General features: G+C 50.4%; 2 long non-coding RNA genes across 2 annotated transcripts; both read left to right on the forward strand.

The window, feature by feature from the left end:
• Positions 1 to 387: 387 nt before the first annotated feature.
• LOC133548013 (uncharacterized) lies at positions 388 to 6,337 on the forward strand. Its single transcript, XR_009805701.1, has 7 exons — positions 388 to 1,064; positions 1,819 to 4,432; positions 4,510 to 4,815; positions 4,896 to 4,986; positions 5,076 to 5,201; positions 5,311 to 5,581; positions 5,669 to 6,337. It is a non-coding gene; the product is annotated as an uncharacterized LOC133548013 (long non-coding RNA).
• A 579-nt stretch (positions 6,338 to 6,916) lies between these two features.
• On the forward strand, positions 6,917 to 12,502 carry LOC133548015 (uncharacterized). Its single transcript, XR_009805703.1, has 7 exons — positions 6,917 to 7,593; positions 8,348 to 10,961; positions 11,039 to 11,344; positions 11,425 to 11,515; positions 11,605 to 11,730; positions 11,840 to 12,110; positions 12,198 to 12,502. It is a non-coding gene; the product is annotated as an uncharacterized LOC133548015 (long non-coding RNA).
• The last annotated feature ends 914 nt before the right edge of the window (positions 12,503 to 13,416 follow it).

Consider the following 13,416-nt stretch of genomic DNA (forward strand, 5'->3'; position numbering starts at 1 on the left):
GGTGCACAATTTTAATAATGTTATAAATGATTTTAGCTTTGAGGCTAAAATCGACATCCTGATTGTCAGGGGGAATTTCCCTGGGGGGGCGGTTAGTGTCAACATTCCTGGTAATGTTGGGGCGTTGACCCCGTCCAAAACCAGGTTTGTCAGTCCTGTAAGTCCTCCTGGGATTGGGAGGCTCATAGTGTGCAGGTCTGAAATTTACCCTGTTTTTTTGGGGTCTATTATGTGCAGGATATTGGAAATATTGAGGTTGGTGGCCTCTGAAAAAATTGTTTTTATTTTTTTGAAATGTATTGTGTTGATTTTCCCACCGTGGGGCACCATAACGCTTGCCACGCCGGCCGCTGTTACTCCTGTCACGAGAGGCGTTGCCCTGGCGACGTGTGTTGTTGGTGGAGTAAACATGGCGGCGTGTGTTGCGTGTGGGGTAATCGCGGCGACGTGCGTCGCGTGTAGGGTAGTCCCGGCGACGTGCGTCGCGTGTGGGGTAGTCCCGACCACGTACGTCACGTCTCTCACGCGATCGGTTGCCGTAGCGACGCGTGTCGCTGCGGAGGCGCGCCCGCTCGTCCTCCTCCTCTGCAGGATAGCCACGCAGCACCTCCGCGTAGCTCCTACGAGGCGGTTGTTGACGATGGTCCGCAAAATGATAATCTCCATCATCATAGCGGCCGTATTGTTGTTGAGGACGAGGGGGCGGAGTCATCTCGCGCCGCGATCGCTGTTTACGTCCGCGAGGACGGACGAGGACCCATTCCTCGTCATGCCACGCCGCCATTTTTCGACAACCGACAATGATATATAATATAAAATAGGTTTTGTGTGTAAAAATATAATAGGAATGAAGGTAGGTAGGTAGAAAGAAAAAATAAATCGATAGAAAAGAAATGAAATAGAAAGACTCCGGCGCGCTTCAGTGACGTCACGTCAGCGCAAACCGGATGTCCTTCGAAAAAAACCACAGAAGAAGAAGACCAGCTTCTTCGAAGGAAAAATAATAATATAAAGAAAATAAACAACTAAGGGCGGTTCTATGAAGAACGATGGAATACTCCAAGGTAAGGAGTTTAATAAATAAAATTAAATAATAAAAGCGTGTAAACTGAACGTAAATTAGCGAATCGTCGACGGACTTTTCGCCTCGTGGGAAGAGTTCCGCACGGCAAAAAAGAGAGAAAGGAGGAAAGGTAGAGAAAGTAGTGAAAAAGGTGAAAAGCTAATAAATTGCAAGTCTCTGATAATGCAACGTTTCGGCACGAATGTGCCTTCTTCAGGCTGAGACTTGTCTAAATGTAAAATAGGAAATAAAAGCGTCGGCTAGTGTGCAATGAGAGAGATGTTGCTCGTTCGATGGTTGGCTGTAGACTGAGGCTGATTGGCTGCTGAGAGTGAGGTGGAGTCGTAGCTGGCGAAAAATAAACAGAAAAGTTTTGAGCGATGCAAACTGCTCAGCTAAAATCATCCATGCAGCAATAATTGGCACCCAGTAACAGCATTGACCATGTATATGGTCTATTATATTATATATTATTATTAATAGTGAATAAATAAATAAAATAAAATAAAATAAAATTAAATAGGCAAAAATAGAAAATAATAAGATAAAAATAAGGAAAATTCACTATTAATAGCACAACAAAACTGAGCCGAGAAAAACTGTAATTGTGACTCCAAACGGAGTTCGAACAAGTCCAAAATATTTTTTTGGAGAAATTTTTTAAAGGTTTTTTAGTATTTTTTTGTATTTTTATTAGGTTTTTTGATTTTTTTGGAGATTTTAAATATTTTTGTATTTTTTTGGTATTTTTTCAGGTCGTTGGAGTACAGGGACATCCGGAGCACTCCCTGCGCCGGGTACGTCCGTGTAGCTAGGTCCATGACCCTGTAACCAAGGTAAGTATTTTAGTATTGTTTCTGTGTCTTTTTGCCGTCGTTGGAGTAAAGGACCACGTCCGTTACCCAAGGTGAGAGACATGACAATGAAGGTAAGTATTTTTGATGTTGTTGTCCTATGTTCCTTCTTTGATTTTGTTATTGTTTTTTACAGGTACTCGTGGGAAGACCAGGACCTCCGGGGCATCCCCTACGCCAGAGACGTCCGGATTCCCAGGTAAGTAGTGAGGTAAGTATTATTACCAGAAATGATGTGTATATTGGTGCGGATGAGAGGTGGAACCAGGAGGGTCCCCAATGGGCGGAGCGCGAGCCGTGTGTGGACCAGAGGCACAGGCGGGTTAGGGTTGGGGTTGGGGTTGGGGTTAGGGTTAGAGTTAGGAGTTAGGGTTAGGTATAAAGAGAAGGAGAGATGGGTAGGTGTTAGGTGTAAAGAAAAGAGAGATGGGTAGGTTTTAGGAGTGAAAAAGGAGAGTGGTTAGGGTTAGGGTAAGGGGTGGGGGAAGGGCGATAAAAGAGTGTAAAAAAAGAATATAAGAGGGGTGTGCACGGTCCGTCTATGGCCCAGCGGGCTCGCACTCACGCCTCATTGAGGCCCCCCGGATGCTCAGTCCCCAATTTGACAATCCAGAGGCGTTCCGCCCGCCTGCGTTGGGCGGTACTCCATCTGGAGTTGCTCTGGATGACGCATGCTCGGACAGAAGCCCACCCGTGCTGGATAAAATGTTGCACCAGGTGGGTGGTGGTGTTCTTCTGCCGAGTGATGTTATGTTTATGCTGGTGAAAACGGGTGGCGATGGTGTTACCCGTTTCACCCACATACATAATATGGCATCGCTGGCAGAGGATGACATACACGCAGTTTTGGGTGTGAGCGTCACCCCTGCACAGCGGCCGGAAGATCTTGCCGTTCTGGCGGTTGAGCAGCCAAGGGATGTGCCGCACGGGGGCACTGCTCCGGCTCGGGGGTGGATCTCTAGGAGAGGAGATCCGTGCCCTAACCAACAAATCACCCAGGTTGGGATTTTTACGGTAGGCAGAAACCAAGTAGTGGTCCTGAAGTCTGCCGCTAGTTTCCACGAAGGCCTTAAAATTGTCCTTAATGTTTTTGGCCACCTGTACCGCCGCAGGTGAAAAGGTCGTGATTAGTGGGATCATGGATTGACCAGGGGGAGGCTTCTTCGGGTCCAGGAAGCACCTGTGCTGCTCCCTGAGGAATGACCTAGAATATCCCCTCTTCCTCAGGGCAGCGAACAGGACCCCCATGGCCGTAACAAAGTCCTCCCGCCTGGTGCAGATCCGGTGAAATCTCAGTAACTGAGACTTGACCAAACCCGCATAGGTGTGGCGGGGGTGGAAGCTCCTTTTATGGAGGAGAGCATGGGTGTCAGTCTGTTTGAAAAATACTTTGATGTCTAGATGGTGTGTGGCGGCAAAGTCGGGGCCCTTGAAGGTGGTTGTGTCCAGGAAGTCCACAGACGTAGGGCTAGTGGTGGATTTGATGGTGATACTGGGGTTGTGAGTGTTCAAGGTGTGGAGGAACACCTCAAACTCCTGCATGGAGTGGGTCCACACCCCCCAGATATCATCTAAGTAGCGGAAATAATGTAGGGGCTTGATACTGCAGGCAGCGAGGGCGGAAGTCTCCCATTCGGCCATGAAGATGTTCGCGTAGGCTGGGGCAAACTTCTTCCCCATGGCCGTGCCCTTGATTTGTAGGTAAAAACGGCCGTAAAATTCAAAGTCATTTCTTCTGAGGTTAATATCGAGAAGCTGCAGGAGTTCTTTCTCGGGCCTGCTAACATCCCGATATTTGTGAAAAATATTTTTTACGGCTTGGATGCCTTGGTCGATGTCTATGTTGGTGTATAAGCTGTCTATGTCAATGGTGAATAGAGTGGCATCTTGGGGAATAACTAGGTTTTTGATTTTTTCGATGAAGTCGTATGTGTCCTTAAGGTAGCTGTCATGTCGGGTAGAGAGCGGGGTAAGATAGAAGTCAATATATTCTGCCGTTCTGTAAGTCTCGCTGCCGCAGTCGGAAACAATCGGCCTGCCTGGGGGAATTTCATGGGGTCGGCTCCACTTGTGTGGCTCTTTGTGTATTTTGGGGAGCAGGTAAAACCTGCGGGGCCGGGGGTCCGCTTCGCCCAAAAGGTAAGTCTTTTGTTTGTCGTTAATAAATCGTTTTTTAAGCAAATTTTTGATAATGTGGTCTGTCATGGGAATAGTTTGGGGGTAAATGGGTGTGGTCAAAGGTAAGTAATAAGTCGTGTCGTTCAACTGTCTGGTGCCCTCCCAGACATATTGAGACCTATCCATAATCACCACTGCGCTTCCCTTGTCTGCCGGTTTTATGACAATGTCTTTATTGTTTTTGAGGCTGTGGAGGGCCTCAGTTTCGTCCCGGGTGAGGTTGGGCGCCACCGTGAGGGCGCAACCCGACAGGAGCGATGGGTGTTGATCCGCCCGGACCAGCATGTGGACCTCCGGAGGTAGCAAACCCGGTGAGGGCTCCCATTCGGACCTCGAGGTGAAAGGTCGCGGCCCGAGGGACCCTTGCTTTTCATAATACACTGCCAATTTAATACTCCTATGGTATTCCTGCAGGTCGTATTTGACTTGATGGTGCCACTCGGGACTGAGGTTGACGGACGGGACAAAAGTGAGGCCTTTGTCGAGGAGGGAGCGCTGCGAGGAGGTGAGTATAAAGTGTTTTGATAAGTTTACGATGTTATTGTTGGTGGTGGTGTTGTTGTTGTTGTTGTTGTTGTTGTTGTTGTTTGTGTTTCCCCCCCGACAGGTCGGGTTTTTGGGGACGCCAAGTTTAAATGGTGCAGCCAGTGCTTCAGCATGTGCTTGGCAGTCTCCTCAGTCCAGTGCAGGTTATCCCTTCCTGTAGCAAACTCATCATGGGTGAGTGCCGGGATGAAGTGATAATTTTTGTGTATATAAGTGTTTATTTTTTGGAGGTTGTTTTTGTGTTCCTCGGGCAGGGCTTCCGAGAAATTAATCAGGGGGATAAAGATTTCGGCGTTGGGGAAGACCGTTTTGGCCACCTTGAGGGCCCTTTGAATTTGCTTAAAGGTGGTGGCCTTCGGATTTTGTTCCTTGTTATTAAGGCCGAAAGATAACACTACCATCTCCACTTCGACACTAATTTTTGTTTTTTCAAGGATGGCCTCTGCATGCCGAAAGTTGGCGCCTGGGTAGCTGTCCATCTGAAGGTCCTGGAGACGGACAGGTGGAAGACGACTGATGTTGGAGTCACCAATCACCAGGACCTTCTTGTCGACAGACAGGTGCCAATCAACTAATTTGCGCGTTGTACTAATGTGCCTGGTAGGGCCCCTACGCGGACTAATTGGTGTGTTTAACTGAGTGGTATCTGTGTCCTCTGTCGGCTGGGAGGCCGAAGTGCCGGTTCTAGGCCCTTTCCGGATTCCCGAAAAAAATTGGGACCAGCTGGGACCCGCTTCAGGAACCGGAGTACGTGGAGGAGGAGTGTCCACGAGGGGCACGTCCGGAAGAGGCGCGTCCGGGAGGGGCGCGTCCAGGAGGGAGGCCGTCGGTGAGGGTGGTCCCGGTGGGCCAGAACTAAGTTGAGACCAACTAGGAGGCGTGTCAGGGGGCAGCTGGGACCACCCTGGAGGCACCTGAGGGGATGACGCCGGCTGCTCAGGTAGGAAGTTGGAAGTGTCTGGCTGGCCAGGCGTCCCTTGTGCACTGTCCGCCACATGGACTAGAACTAATGGATTTTGTTCCCCAGATGGCGGTGGCGCGTCCGAGACCGCAGGAGGGACCCTGACTTCGGTCTCGACCCGCGAATGCGGCCCGGGTGGCGGGACCAGGGGAGCCTCGACAATGGAATTGTCGGGAGGACTGCTGCAGGGCTCCTGGGGTCGTGCCATTCTCTGGGGCCTGGATGGTGCTGTGGCCAGAGAAGAAGGTGACAAAACCGGGAAGGGGACCGGGGTGACAGGTCCCCTAGGACCCGGAACCGGTTCCACCACCGGGGACCAGTCCCCGACCACCGGATCGGTCATGGTGGACGCCGTGGCGCGCGCAGGAGCGTGCAGGGTTGGAACCGCCAGCGGCATGGTGGACACCGTGGCGCGCGCAGGAGCGTGCAGGGTTTGAACCGGCAGGGTTGGACCCGGCAGGGGCCGCAAGGGTTGCACCGGGGGGTGCACTGCATCCACCACCATTCGGGTGCTGGACGGGTCCAAGCGGACTGGTGACCCCGTCTGCTGCGATCGTGCGGGACTCCCCCCCTCGTCCACGGCACGAGCGTCGACACAGATCGAGATCACCAGACCCTCGGCCAGCCGAAGTGTCTCGGCGGTCAATCTGCGTCCCAGGTGTGTCCTGGCCCACGCCGAGGCCACCTGGAACGGGTCCTGCCAGTTTTGTCCAATAAAGACACTCAATTTACTAATTTCAGTTTGCAGCGCTTTATTGTAATGATCTCTGAGTATTTTGACTGTTGTTTGTGCCCAATTATGTGCATTGTTTTTAATTAAGGCTTCCGTGTCCGGGTTGGTGACCGCTGGCCTGATCCCGGTTGTTAAGGTGAGTTCCATGTTGGTAATGGTTTGTGGTTGGATGTCTTTATTAACATTATTTTGATGGTGCACAATTTTAATAATGTTATAAATGATTTTAGCTTTGAGGCTAAAATCGACATCCTGATTGTCAGGGGGAATTTCCCTGGGGGGGCGGTTAGTGTCAACATTCCTGGTAATGTTGGGGCGTTGACCCCGTCCAAAACCAGGTTTGTCAGTCCTGTAAGTCCTCCTGGGATTGGGAGGCTCATAGTGTGCAGGTCTGAAATTTACCCTGTTTTTTTGGGGTCTATTATGTGCAGGATATTGGAAATATTGAGGTTGGTGGCCTCTGAAAAAATTGTTTTTATTTTTTTGAAATGTATTGTGTTGATTTTCCCACCGTGGGGCACCATAACGCTTGCCACGCCGGCCGCTGTTACTCCTGTCACGAGAGGCGTTGCCCTGGCGACGTGTGTTGTTGGTGGAGTAAACATGGCGGCGTGTGTTGCGTGTGGGGTAATCGCGGCGACGTGCGTCGCGTGTAGGGTAGTCCCGGCGACGTGCGTCGCGTGTGGGGTAGTCCCGACCACGTACGTCACGTCTCTCACGCGATCGGTTGCCGTAGCGACGCGTGTCGCTGCGGAGGCGCGCCCGCTCGTCCTCCTCCTCTGCAGGATAGCCACGCAGCACCTCCGCGTAGCTCCTACGAGGCGGTTGTTGACGATGGTCCGCAAAATGATAATCTCCATCATCATAGCGGCCGTATTGTTGTTGAGGACGAGGGGGCGGAGTCATCTCGCGCCGCGATCGCTGTTTACGTCCGCGAGGACGGACGAGGACCCATTCCTCGTCATGCCACGCCGCCATTTTTCGACAACCGACAATGATATATAATATAAAATAGGTTTTGTGTGTAAAAATATAATAGGAATGAAGGTAGGTAGGTAGAAAGAAAAAATAAATCGATAGAAAAGAAATGAAATAGAAAGACTCCGGCGCGCTTCAGTGACGTCACGTCAGCGCAAACCGGATGTCCTTCGAAAAAAACCACAGAAGAAGAAGACCAGCTTCTTCGAAGGAAAAATAATAATATAAAGAAAATAAACAACTAAGGGCGGTTCTATGAAGAACGATGGAATACTCCAAGGTAAGGAGTTTAATAAATAAAATTAAATAATAAAAGCGTGTAAACTGAACGTAAATTAGCGAATCGTCGACGGACTTTTCGCCTCGTGGGAAGAGTTCCGCACGGCAAAAAAGAGAGAAAGGAGGAAAGGTAGAGAAAGTAGTGAAAAAGGTGAAAAGCTAATAAATTGCAAGTCTCTGATAATGCAACGTTTCGGCACGAATGTGCCTTCTTCAGGCTGAGACTTGTCTAAATGTAAAATAGGAAATAAAAGCGTCGGCTAGTGTGCAATGAGAGAGATGTTGCTCGTTCGATGGTTGGCTGTAGACTGAGGCTGATTGGCTGCTGAGAGTGAGGTGGAGTCGTAGCTGGCGAAAAATAAACAGAAAAGTTTTGAGCGATGCAAACTGCTCAGCTAAAATCATCCATGCAGCAATAATTGGCACCCAGTAACAGCATTGACCATGTATATGGTCTATTATATTATATATTATTATTAATAGTGAATAAATAAATAAAATAAAATAAAATAAAATTAAATAGGCAAAAATAGAAAATAATAAGATAAAAATAAGGAAAATTCACTATTAATAGCACAACAAAACTGAGCCGAGAAAAACTGTAATTGTGACTCCAAACGGAGTTCGAACAAGTCCAAAATATTTTTTTGGAGAAATTTTTTAAAGGTTTTTTAGTATTTTTTTGTATTTTTATTAGGTTTTTTGATTTTTTTGGAGATTTTAAATATTTTTGTATTTTTTTGGTATTTTTTCAGGTCGTTGGAGTACAGGGACATCCGGAGCACTCCCTGCGCCGGGTACGTCCGTGTAGCTAGGTCCATGACCCTGTAACCAAGGTAAGTATTTTAGTATTGTTTCTGTGTCTTTTTGCCGTCGTTGGAGTAAAGGACCACGTCCGTTACCCAAGGTGAGAGACATGACAATGAAGGTAAGTATTTTTGATGTTGTTGTCCTATGTTCCTTCTTTGATTTTGTTATTGTTTTTTACAGGTACTCGTGGGAAGACCAGGACCTCCGGGGCATCCCCTACGCCAGAGACGTCCGGATTCCCAGGTAAGTAGTGAGGTAAGTATTATTACCAGAAATGATGTGTATATTGGTGCGGATGAGAGGTGGAACCAGGAGGGTCCCCAATGGGCGGAGCGCGAGCCGTGTGTGGACCAGAGGCACAGGCGGGTTAGGGTTGGGGTTGGGGTTGGGGTTAGGGTTAGAGTTAGGAGTTAGGGTTAGGTATAAAGAGAAGGAGAGATGGGTAGGTGTTAGGTGTAAAGAAAAGAGAGATGGGTAGGTTTTAGGAGTGAAAAAGGAGAGTGGTTAGGGTTAGGGTAAGGGGTGGGGGAAGGGCGATAAAAGAGTGTAAAAAAAGAATATAAGAGGGGTGTGCACGGTCCGTCTATGGCCCAGCGGGCTCGCACTCACGCCTCATTGAGGCCCCCCGGATGCTCAGTCCCCAATTTGACAATCCAGAGGCGTTCCGCCCGCCTGCGTTGGGCGGTACTCCATCTGGAGTTGCTCTGGATGACGCATGCTCGGACAGAAGCCCACCCGTGCTGGATAAAATGTTGCACCAGGTGGGTGGTGGTGTTCTTCTGCCGAGTGATGTTATGTTTATGCTGGTGAAAACGGGTGGCGATGGTGTTACCCGTTTCACCCACATACATAATATGGCATCGCTGGCAGAGGATGACATACACGCAGTTTTGGGTGTGAGCGTCACCCCTGCACAGCGGCCGGAAGATCTTGCCGTTCTGGCGGTTGAGCAGCCAAGGGATGTGCCGCACGGGGGCACTGCTCCGGCTCGGGGGTGGATCTCTAGGAGAGGAGATCCGTGCCCTAACCAACAAATCACCCAGGTTGGGATTTTTACGGTAGGCAGAAACCAAGTAGTGGTCCTGAAGTCTGCCGCTAGTTTCCACGAAGGCCTTAAAATTGTCCTTAATGTTTTTGGCCACCTGTACCGCCGCAGGTGAAAAGGTCGTGATTAGTGGGATCATGGATTGACCAGGGGGAGGCTTCTTCGGGTCCAGGAAGCACCTGTGCTGCTCCCTGAGGAATGACCTAGAATATCCCCTCTTCCTCAGGGCAGCGAACAGGACCCCCATGGCCGTAACAAAGTCCTCCCGCCTGGTGCAGATCCGGTGAAATCTCAGTAACTGAGACTTGACCAAACCCGCATAGGTGTGGCGGGGGTGGAAGCTCCTTTTATGGAGGAGAGCATGGGTGTCAGTCTGTTTGAAAAATACTTTGATGTCTAGATGGTGTGTGGCGGCAAAGTCGGGGCCCTTGAAGGTGGTTGTGTCCAGGAAGTCCACAGACGTAGGGCTAGTGGTGGATTTGATGGTGATACTGGGGTTGTGAGTGTTCAAGGTGTGGAGGAACACCTCAAACTCCTGCATGGAGTGGGTCCACACCCCCCAGATATCATCTAAGTAGCGGAAATAATGTAGGGGCTTGATACTGCAGGCAGCGAGGGCGGAAGTCTCCCATTCGGCCATGAAGATGTTCGCGTAGGCTGGGGCAAACTTCTTCCCCATGGCCGTGCCCTTGATTTGTAGGTAAAAACGGCCGTAAAATTCAAAGTCATTTCTTCTGAGGTTAATATCGAGAAGCTGCAGGAGTTCTTTCTCGGGCCTGCTAACATCCCGATATTTGTGAAAAATATTTTTTACGGCTTGGATGCCTTGGTCGATGTCTATGTTGGTGTATAAGCTGTCTATGTCAATGGTGAATAGAGTGGCATCTTGGGGAATAACTAGGTTTTTGATTTTTTCGATGAAGTCGTATGTGTCCTTAAGGTAGCTGTCATGTCGGGTAGAGAGCGGGGTAAGATAGAAGTCAATATATTCTGCCGTTCTGTAAGTCTCGCTGCCGCAGTCGGAAACAATCGGCCTGCCTGGGGGAATTTCATGGGGTCGGCTCCACTTGTGTGGCTCTTTGTGTATTTTGGGGAGCAGGTAAAACCTGCGGGGCCGGGGGTCCGCTTCGCCCAAAAGGTAAGTCTTTTGTTTGTCGTTAATAAATCGTTTTTTAAGCAAATTTTTGATAATGTGGTCTGTCATGGGAATAGTTTGGGGGTAAATGGGTGTGGTCAAAGGTAAGTAATAAGTCGTGTCGTTCAACTGTCTGGTGCCCTCCCAGACATATTGAGACCTATCCATAATCACCACTGCGCTTCCCTTGTCTGCCGGTTTTATGACAATGTCTTTATTGTTTTTGAGGCTGTGGAGGGCCTCAGTTTCGTCCCGGGTGAGGTTGGGCGCCACCGTGAGGGCGCAACCCGACAGGAGCGATGGGTGTTGATCCGCCCGGACCAGCATGTGGACCTCCGGAGGTAGCAAACCCGGTGAGGGCTCCCATTCGGACCTCGAGGTGAAAGGTCGCGGCCCGAGGGACCCTTGCTTTTCATAATACACTGCCAATTTAATACTCCTATGGTATTCCTGCAGGTCGTATTTGACTTGATGGTGCCACTCGGGACTGAGGTTGACGGACGGGACAAAAGTGAGGCCTTTGTCGAGGAGGGAGCGCTGCGAGGAGGTGAGTATAAAGTGTTTTGATAAGTTTACGATGTTATTGTTGGTGGTGGTGTTGTTGTTGTTGTTGTTGTTGTTGTTGTTGTTTGTGTTTCCCCCCCGACAGGTCGGGTTTTTGGGGACGCCAAGTTTAAATGGTGCAGCCAGTGCTTCAGCATGTGCTTGGCAGTCTCCTCAGTCCAGTGCAGGTTATCCCTTCCTGTAGCAAACTCATCATGGGTGAGTGCCGGGATGAAGTGATAATTTTTGTGTATATAAGTGTTTATTTTTTGGAGGTTGTTTTTGTGTTCCTCGGGCAGGGCTTCCGAGAAATTAATCAGGGGGATAAAGATTTCGGCGTTGGGGAAGACCGTTTTGGCCACCTTGAGGGCCCTTTGAATTTGCTTAAAGGTGGTGGCCTTCGGATTTTGTTCCTTGTTATTAAGGCCGAAAGATAACACTACCATCTCCACTTCGACACTAATTTTTGTTTTTTCAAGGATGGCCTCTGCATGCCGAAAGTTGGCGCCTGGGTAGCTGTCCATCTGAAGGTCCTGGAGACGGACAGGTGGAAGACGACTGATGTTGGAGTCACCAATCACCAGGACCTTCTTGTCGACAGACAGGTGCCAATCAACTAATTTGCGCGTTGTACTAATGTGCCTGGTAGGGCCCCTACGCGGACTAATTGGTGTGTTTAACTGAGTGGTATCTGTGTCCTCTGTCGGCTGGGAGGCCGAAGTGCCGGTTCTAGGCCCTTTCCGGATTCCCGAAAAAAATTGGGACCAGCTGGGACCCGCTTCAGGAACCGGAGTACGTGGAGGAGGAGTGTCCACGAGGGGCACGTCCGGAAGAGGCGCGTCCGGGAGGGGCGCGTCCAGGAGGGAGGCCGTCGGTGAGGGTGGTCCCGGTGGGCCAGAACTAAGTTGAGACCAACTAGGAGGCGTGTCAGGGGGCAGCTGGGACCACCCTGGAGGCACCTGAGGGGATGACGCCGGCTGCTCAGGTAGGAAGTTGGAAGTGTCTGGCTGGCCAGGCGTCCCTTGTGCACTGTCCGCCACATGGACTAGAACTAATGGATTTTGTTCCCCAGATGGCGGTGGCGCGTCCGAGACCGCAGGAGGGACCCTGACTTCGGTCTCGACCCGCGAATGCGGCCCGGGTGGCGGGACCAGGGGAGCCTCGACAATGGAATTGTCGGGAGGACTGCTGCAGGGCTCCTGGGGTCGTGCCATTCTCTGGGGCCTGGATGGTGCTGTGGCCAGAGAAGAAGGTGACAAAACCGGGAAGGGGACCGGGGTGACAGGTCCCCTAGGACCCGGAACCGGTTCCACCACCGGGGACCAGTCCCCGACCACCGGATCGGTCATGGTGGACGCCGTGGCGCGCGCAGGAGCGTGCAGGTTAGGGTTAGGGTTAGGGTTAGGGTTAGGGTTAGGGTTAGGGTTAGGGTTAGGGTTAGGGTTAGGGTTAGGGTTAGGGTTAGGGTTAGGGTTAGGGTTAGGGTTAGGGTTAGGGTTAGGGTTAGGGTTAGGGTTAGGGTTAGGGTTAGGGTTAGGGTTAGGGTTAGGGTTAGGGTTAGGGTTAGGGTTAGGGTTAGGGTTAGGGTTAGGGTTAGGGTTAGGGTTAGGGTTAGGGTTAGGGTTAGGGTTAGGGTTAGGGTTAGGGTTAGGGTTAGGGTTAGGGTTAGGGTTAGGGTTAGGGTTAGGGTTAGGGTTAGGGTTAGGGTTAGGGTTAGGGTTAGGGTTAGGGTTAGGGTTAGGGTTAGGGTTAGGGTTAGGGTTAGGGTTAGGGTTAGGGTTAGGGTTAGGGTTAGGGTTAGGGTTTAGGGTTAGGGTTAGGGTTAGGGTTAGGGTTAGGTTTAGAGGAGGGTGTGAAAAATAGAGAGATAGAGAGAGAGAGAGAGAAAGAAAAAGGGGGGGAGGGGTGTGTGCACTGTCCATCTATCCCCCCGCCAAGGTGACGCCCACGCCAAACACGGGAACCCCCGAGGACCCTGCAAGAGGCACATCAACACATAAGGGCAGGTCAGACATATGCAAATGAGCCAAAATAGTGCAAATCAGACATATGTAGGTGAGACACATTTTTTCACCTGTTTTGTCACAATAATTTTACCAGATTGTTTACTGGAGTAGGGCACCCCATGTGGGATAGGCCAGTCCACTGTCGGAACCACCGTGTCAGCACATCGGTGAGGTCGGTGCTGGGCTGTCGCTCTGGTTCGACAGGGATGGTATACGAGCTGTATTCAGGAGGCCGGATCAGTTCAGCACTCGTGCGCTTCAACCTCTCCGTCCCAAGTCGCCTGC

This window comes from Nerophis ophidion, unplaced genomic scaffold (genome assembly GCF_033978795.1).
Source record: "Nerophis ophidion isolate RoL-2023_Sa unplaced genomic scaffold, RoL_Noph_v1.0 HiC_scaffold_331, whole genome shotgun sequence".
Classification (NCBI taxonomy): domain Eukaryota; kingdom Metazoa; phylum Chordata; class Actinopteri; order Syngnathiformes; family Syngnathidae; genus Nerophis; species Nerophis ophidion.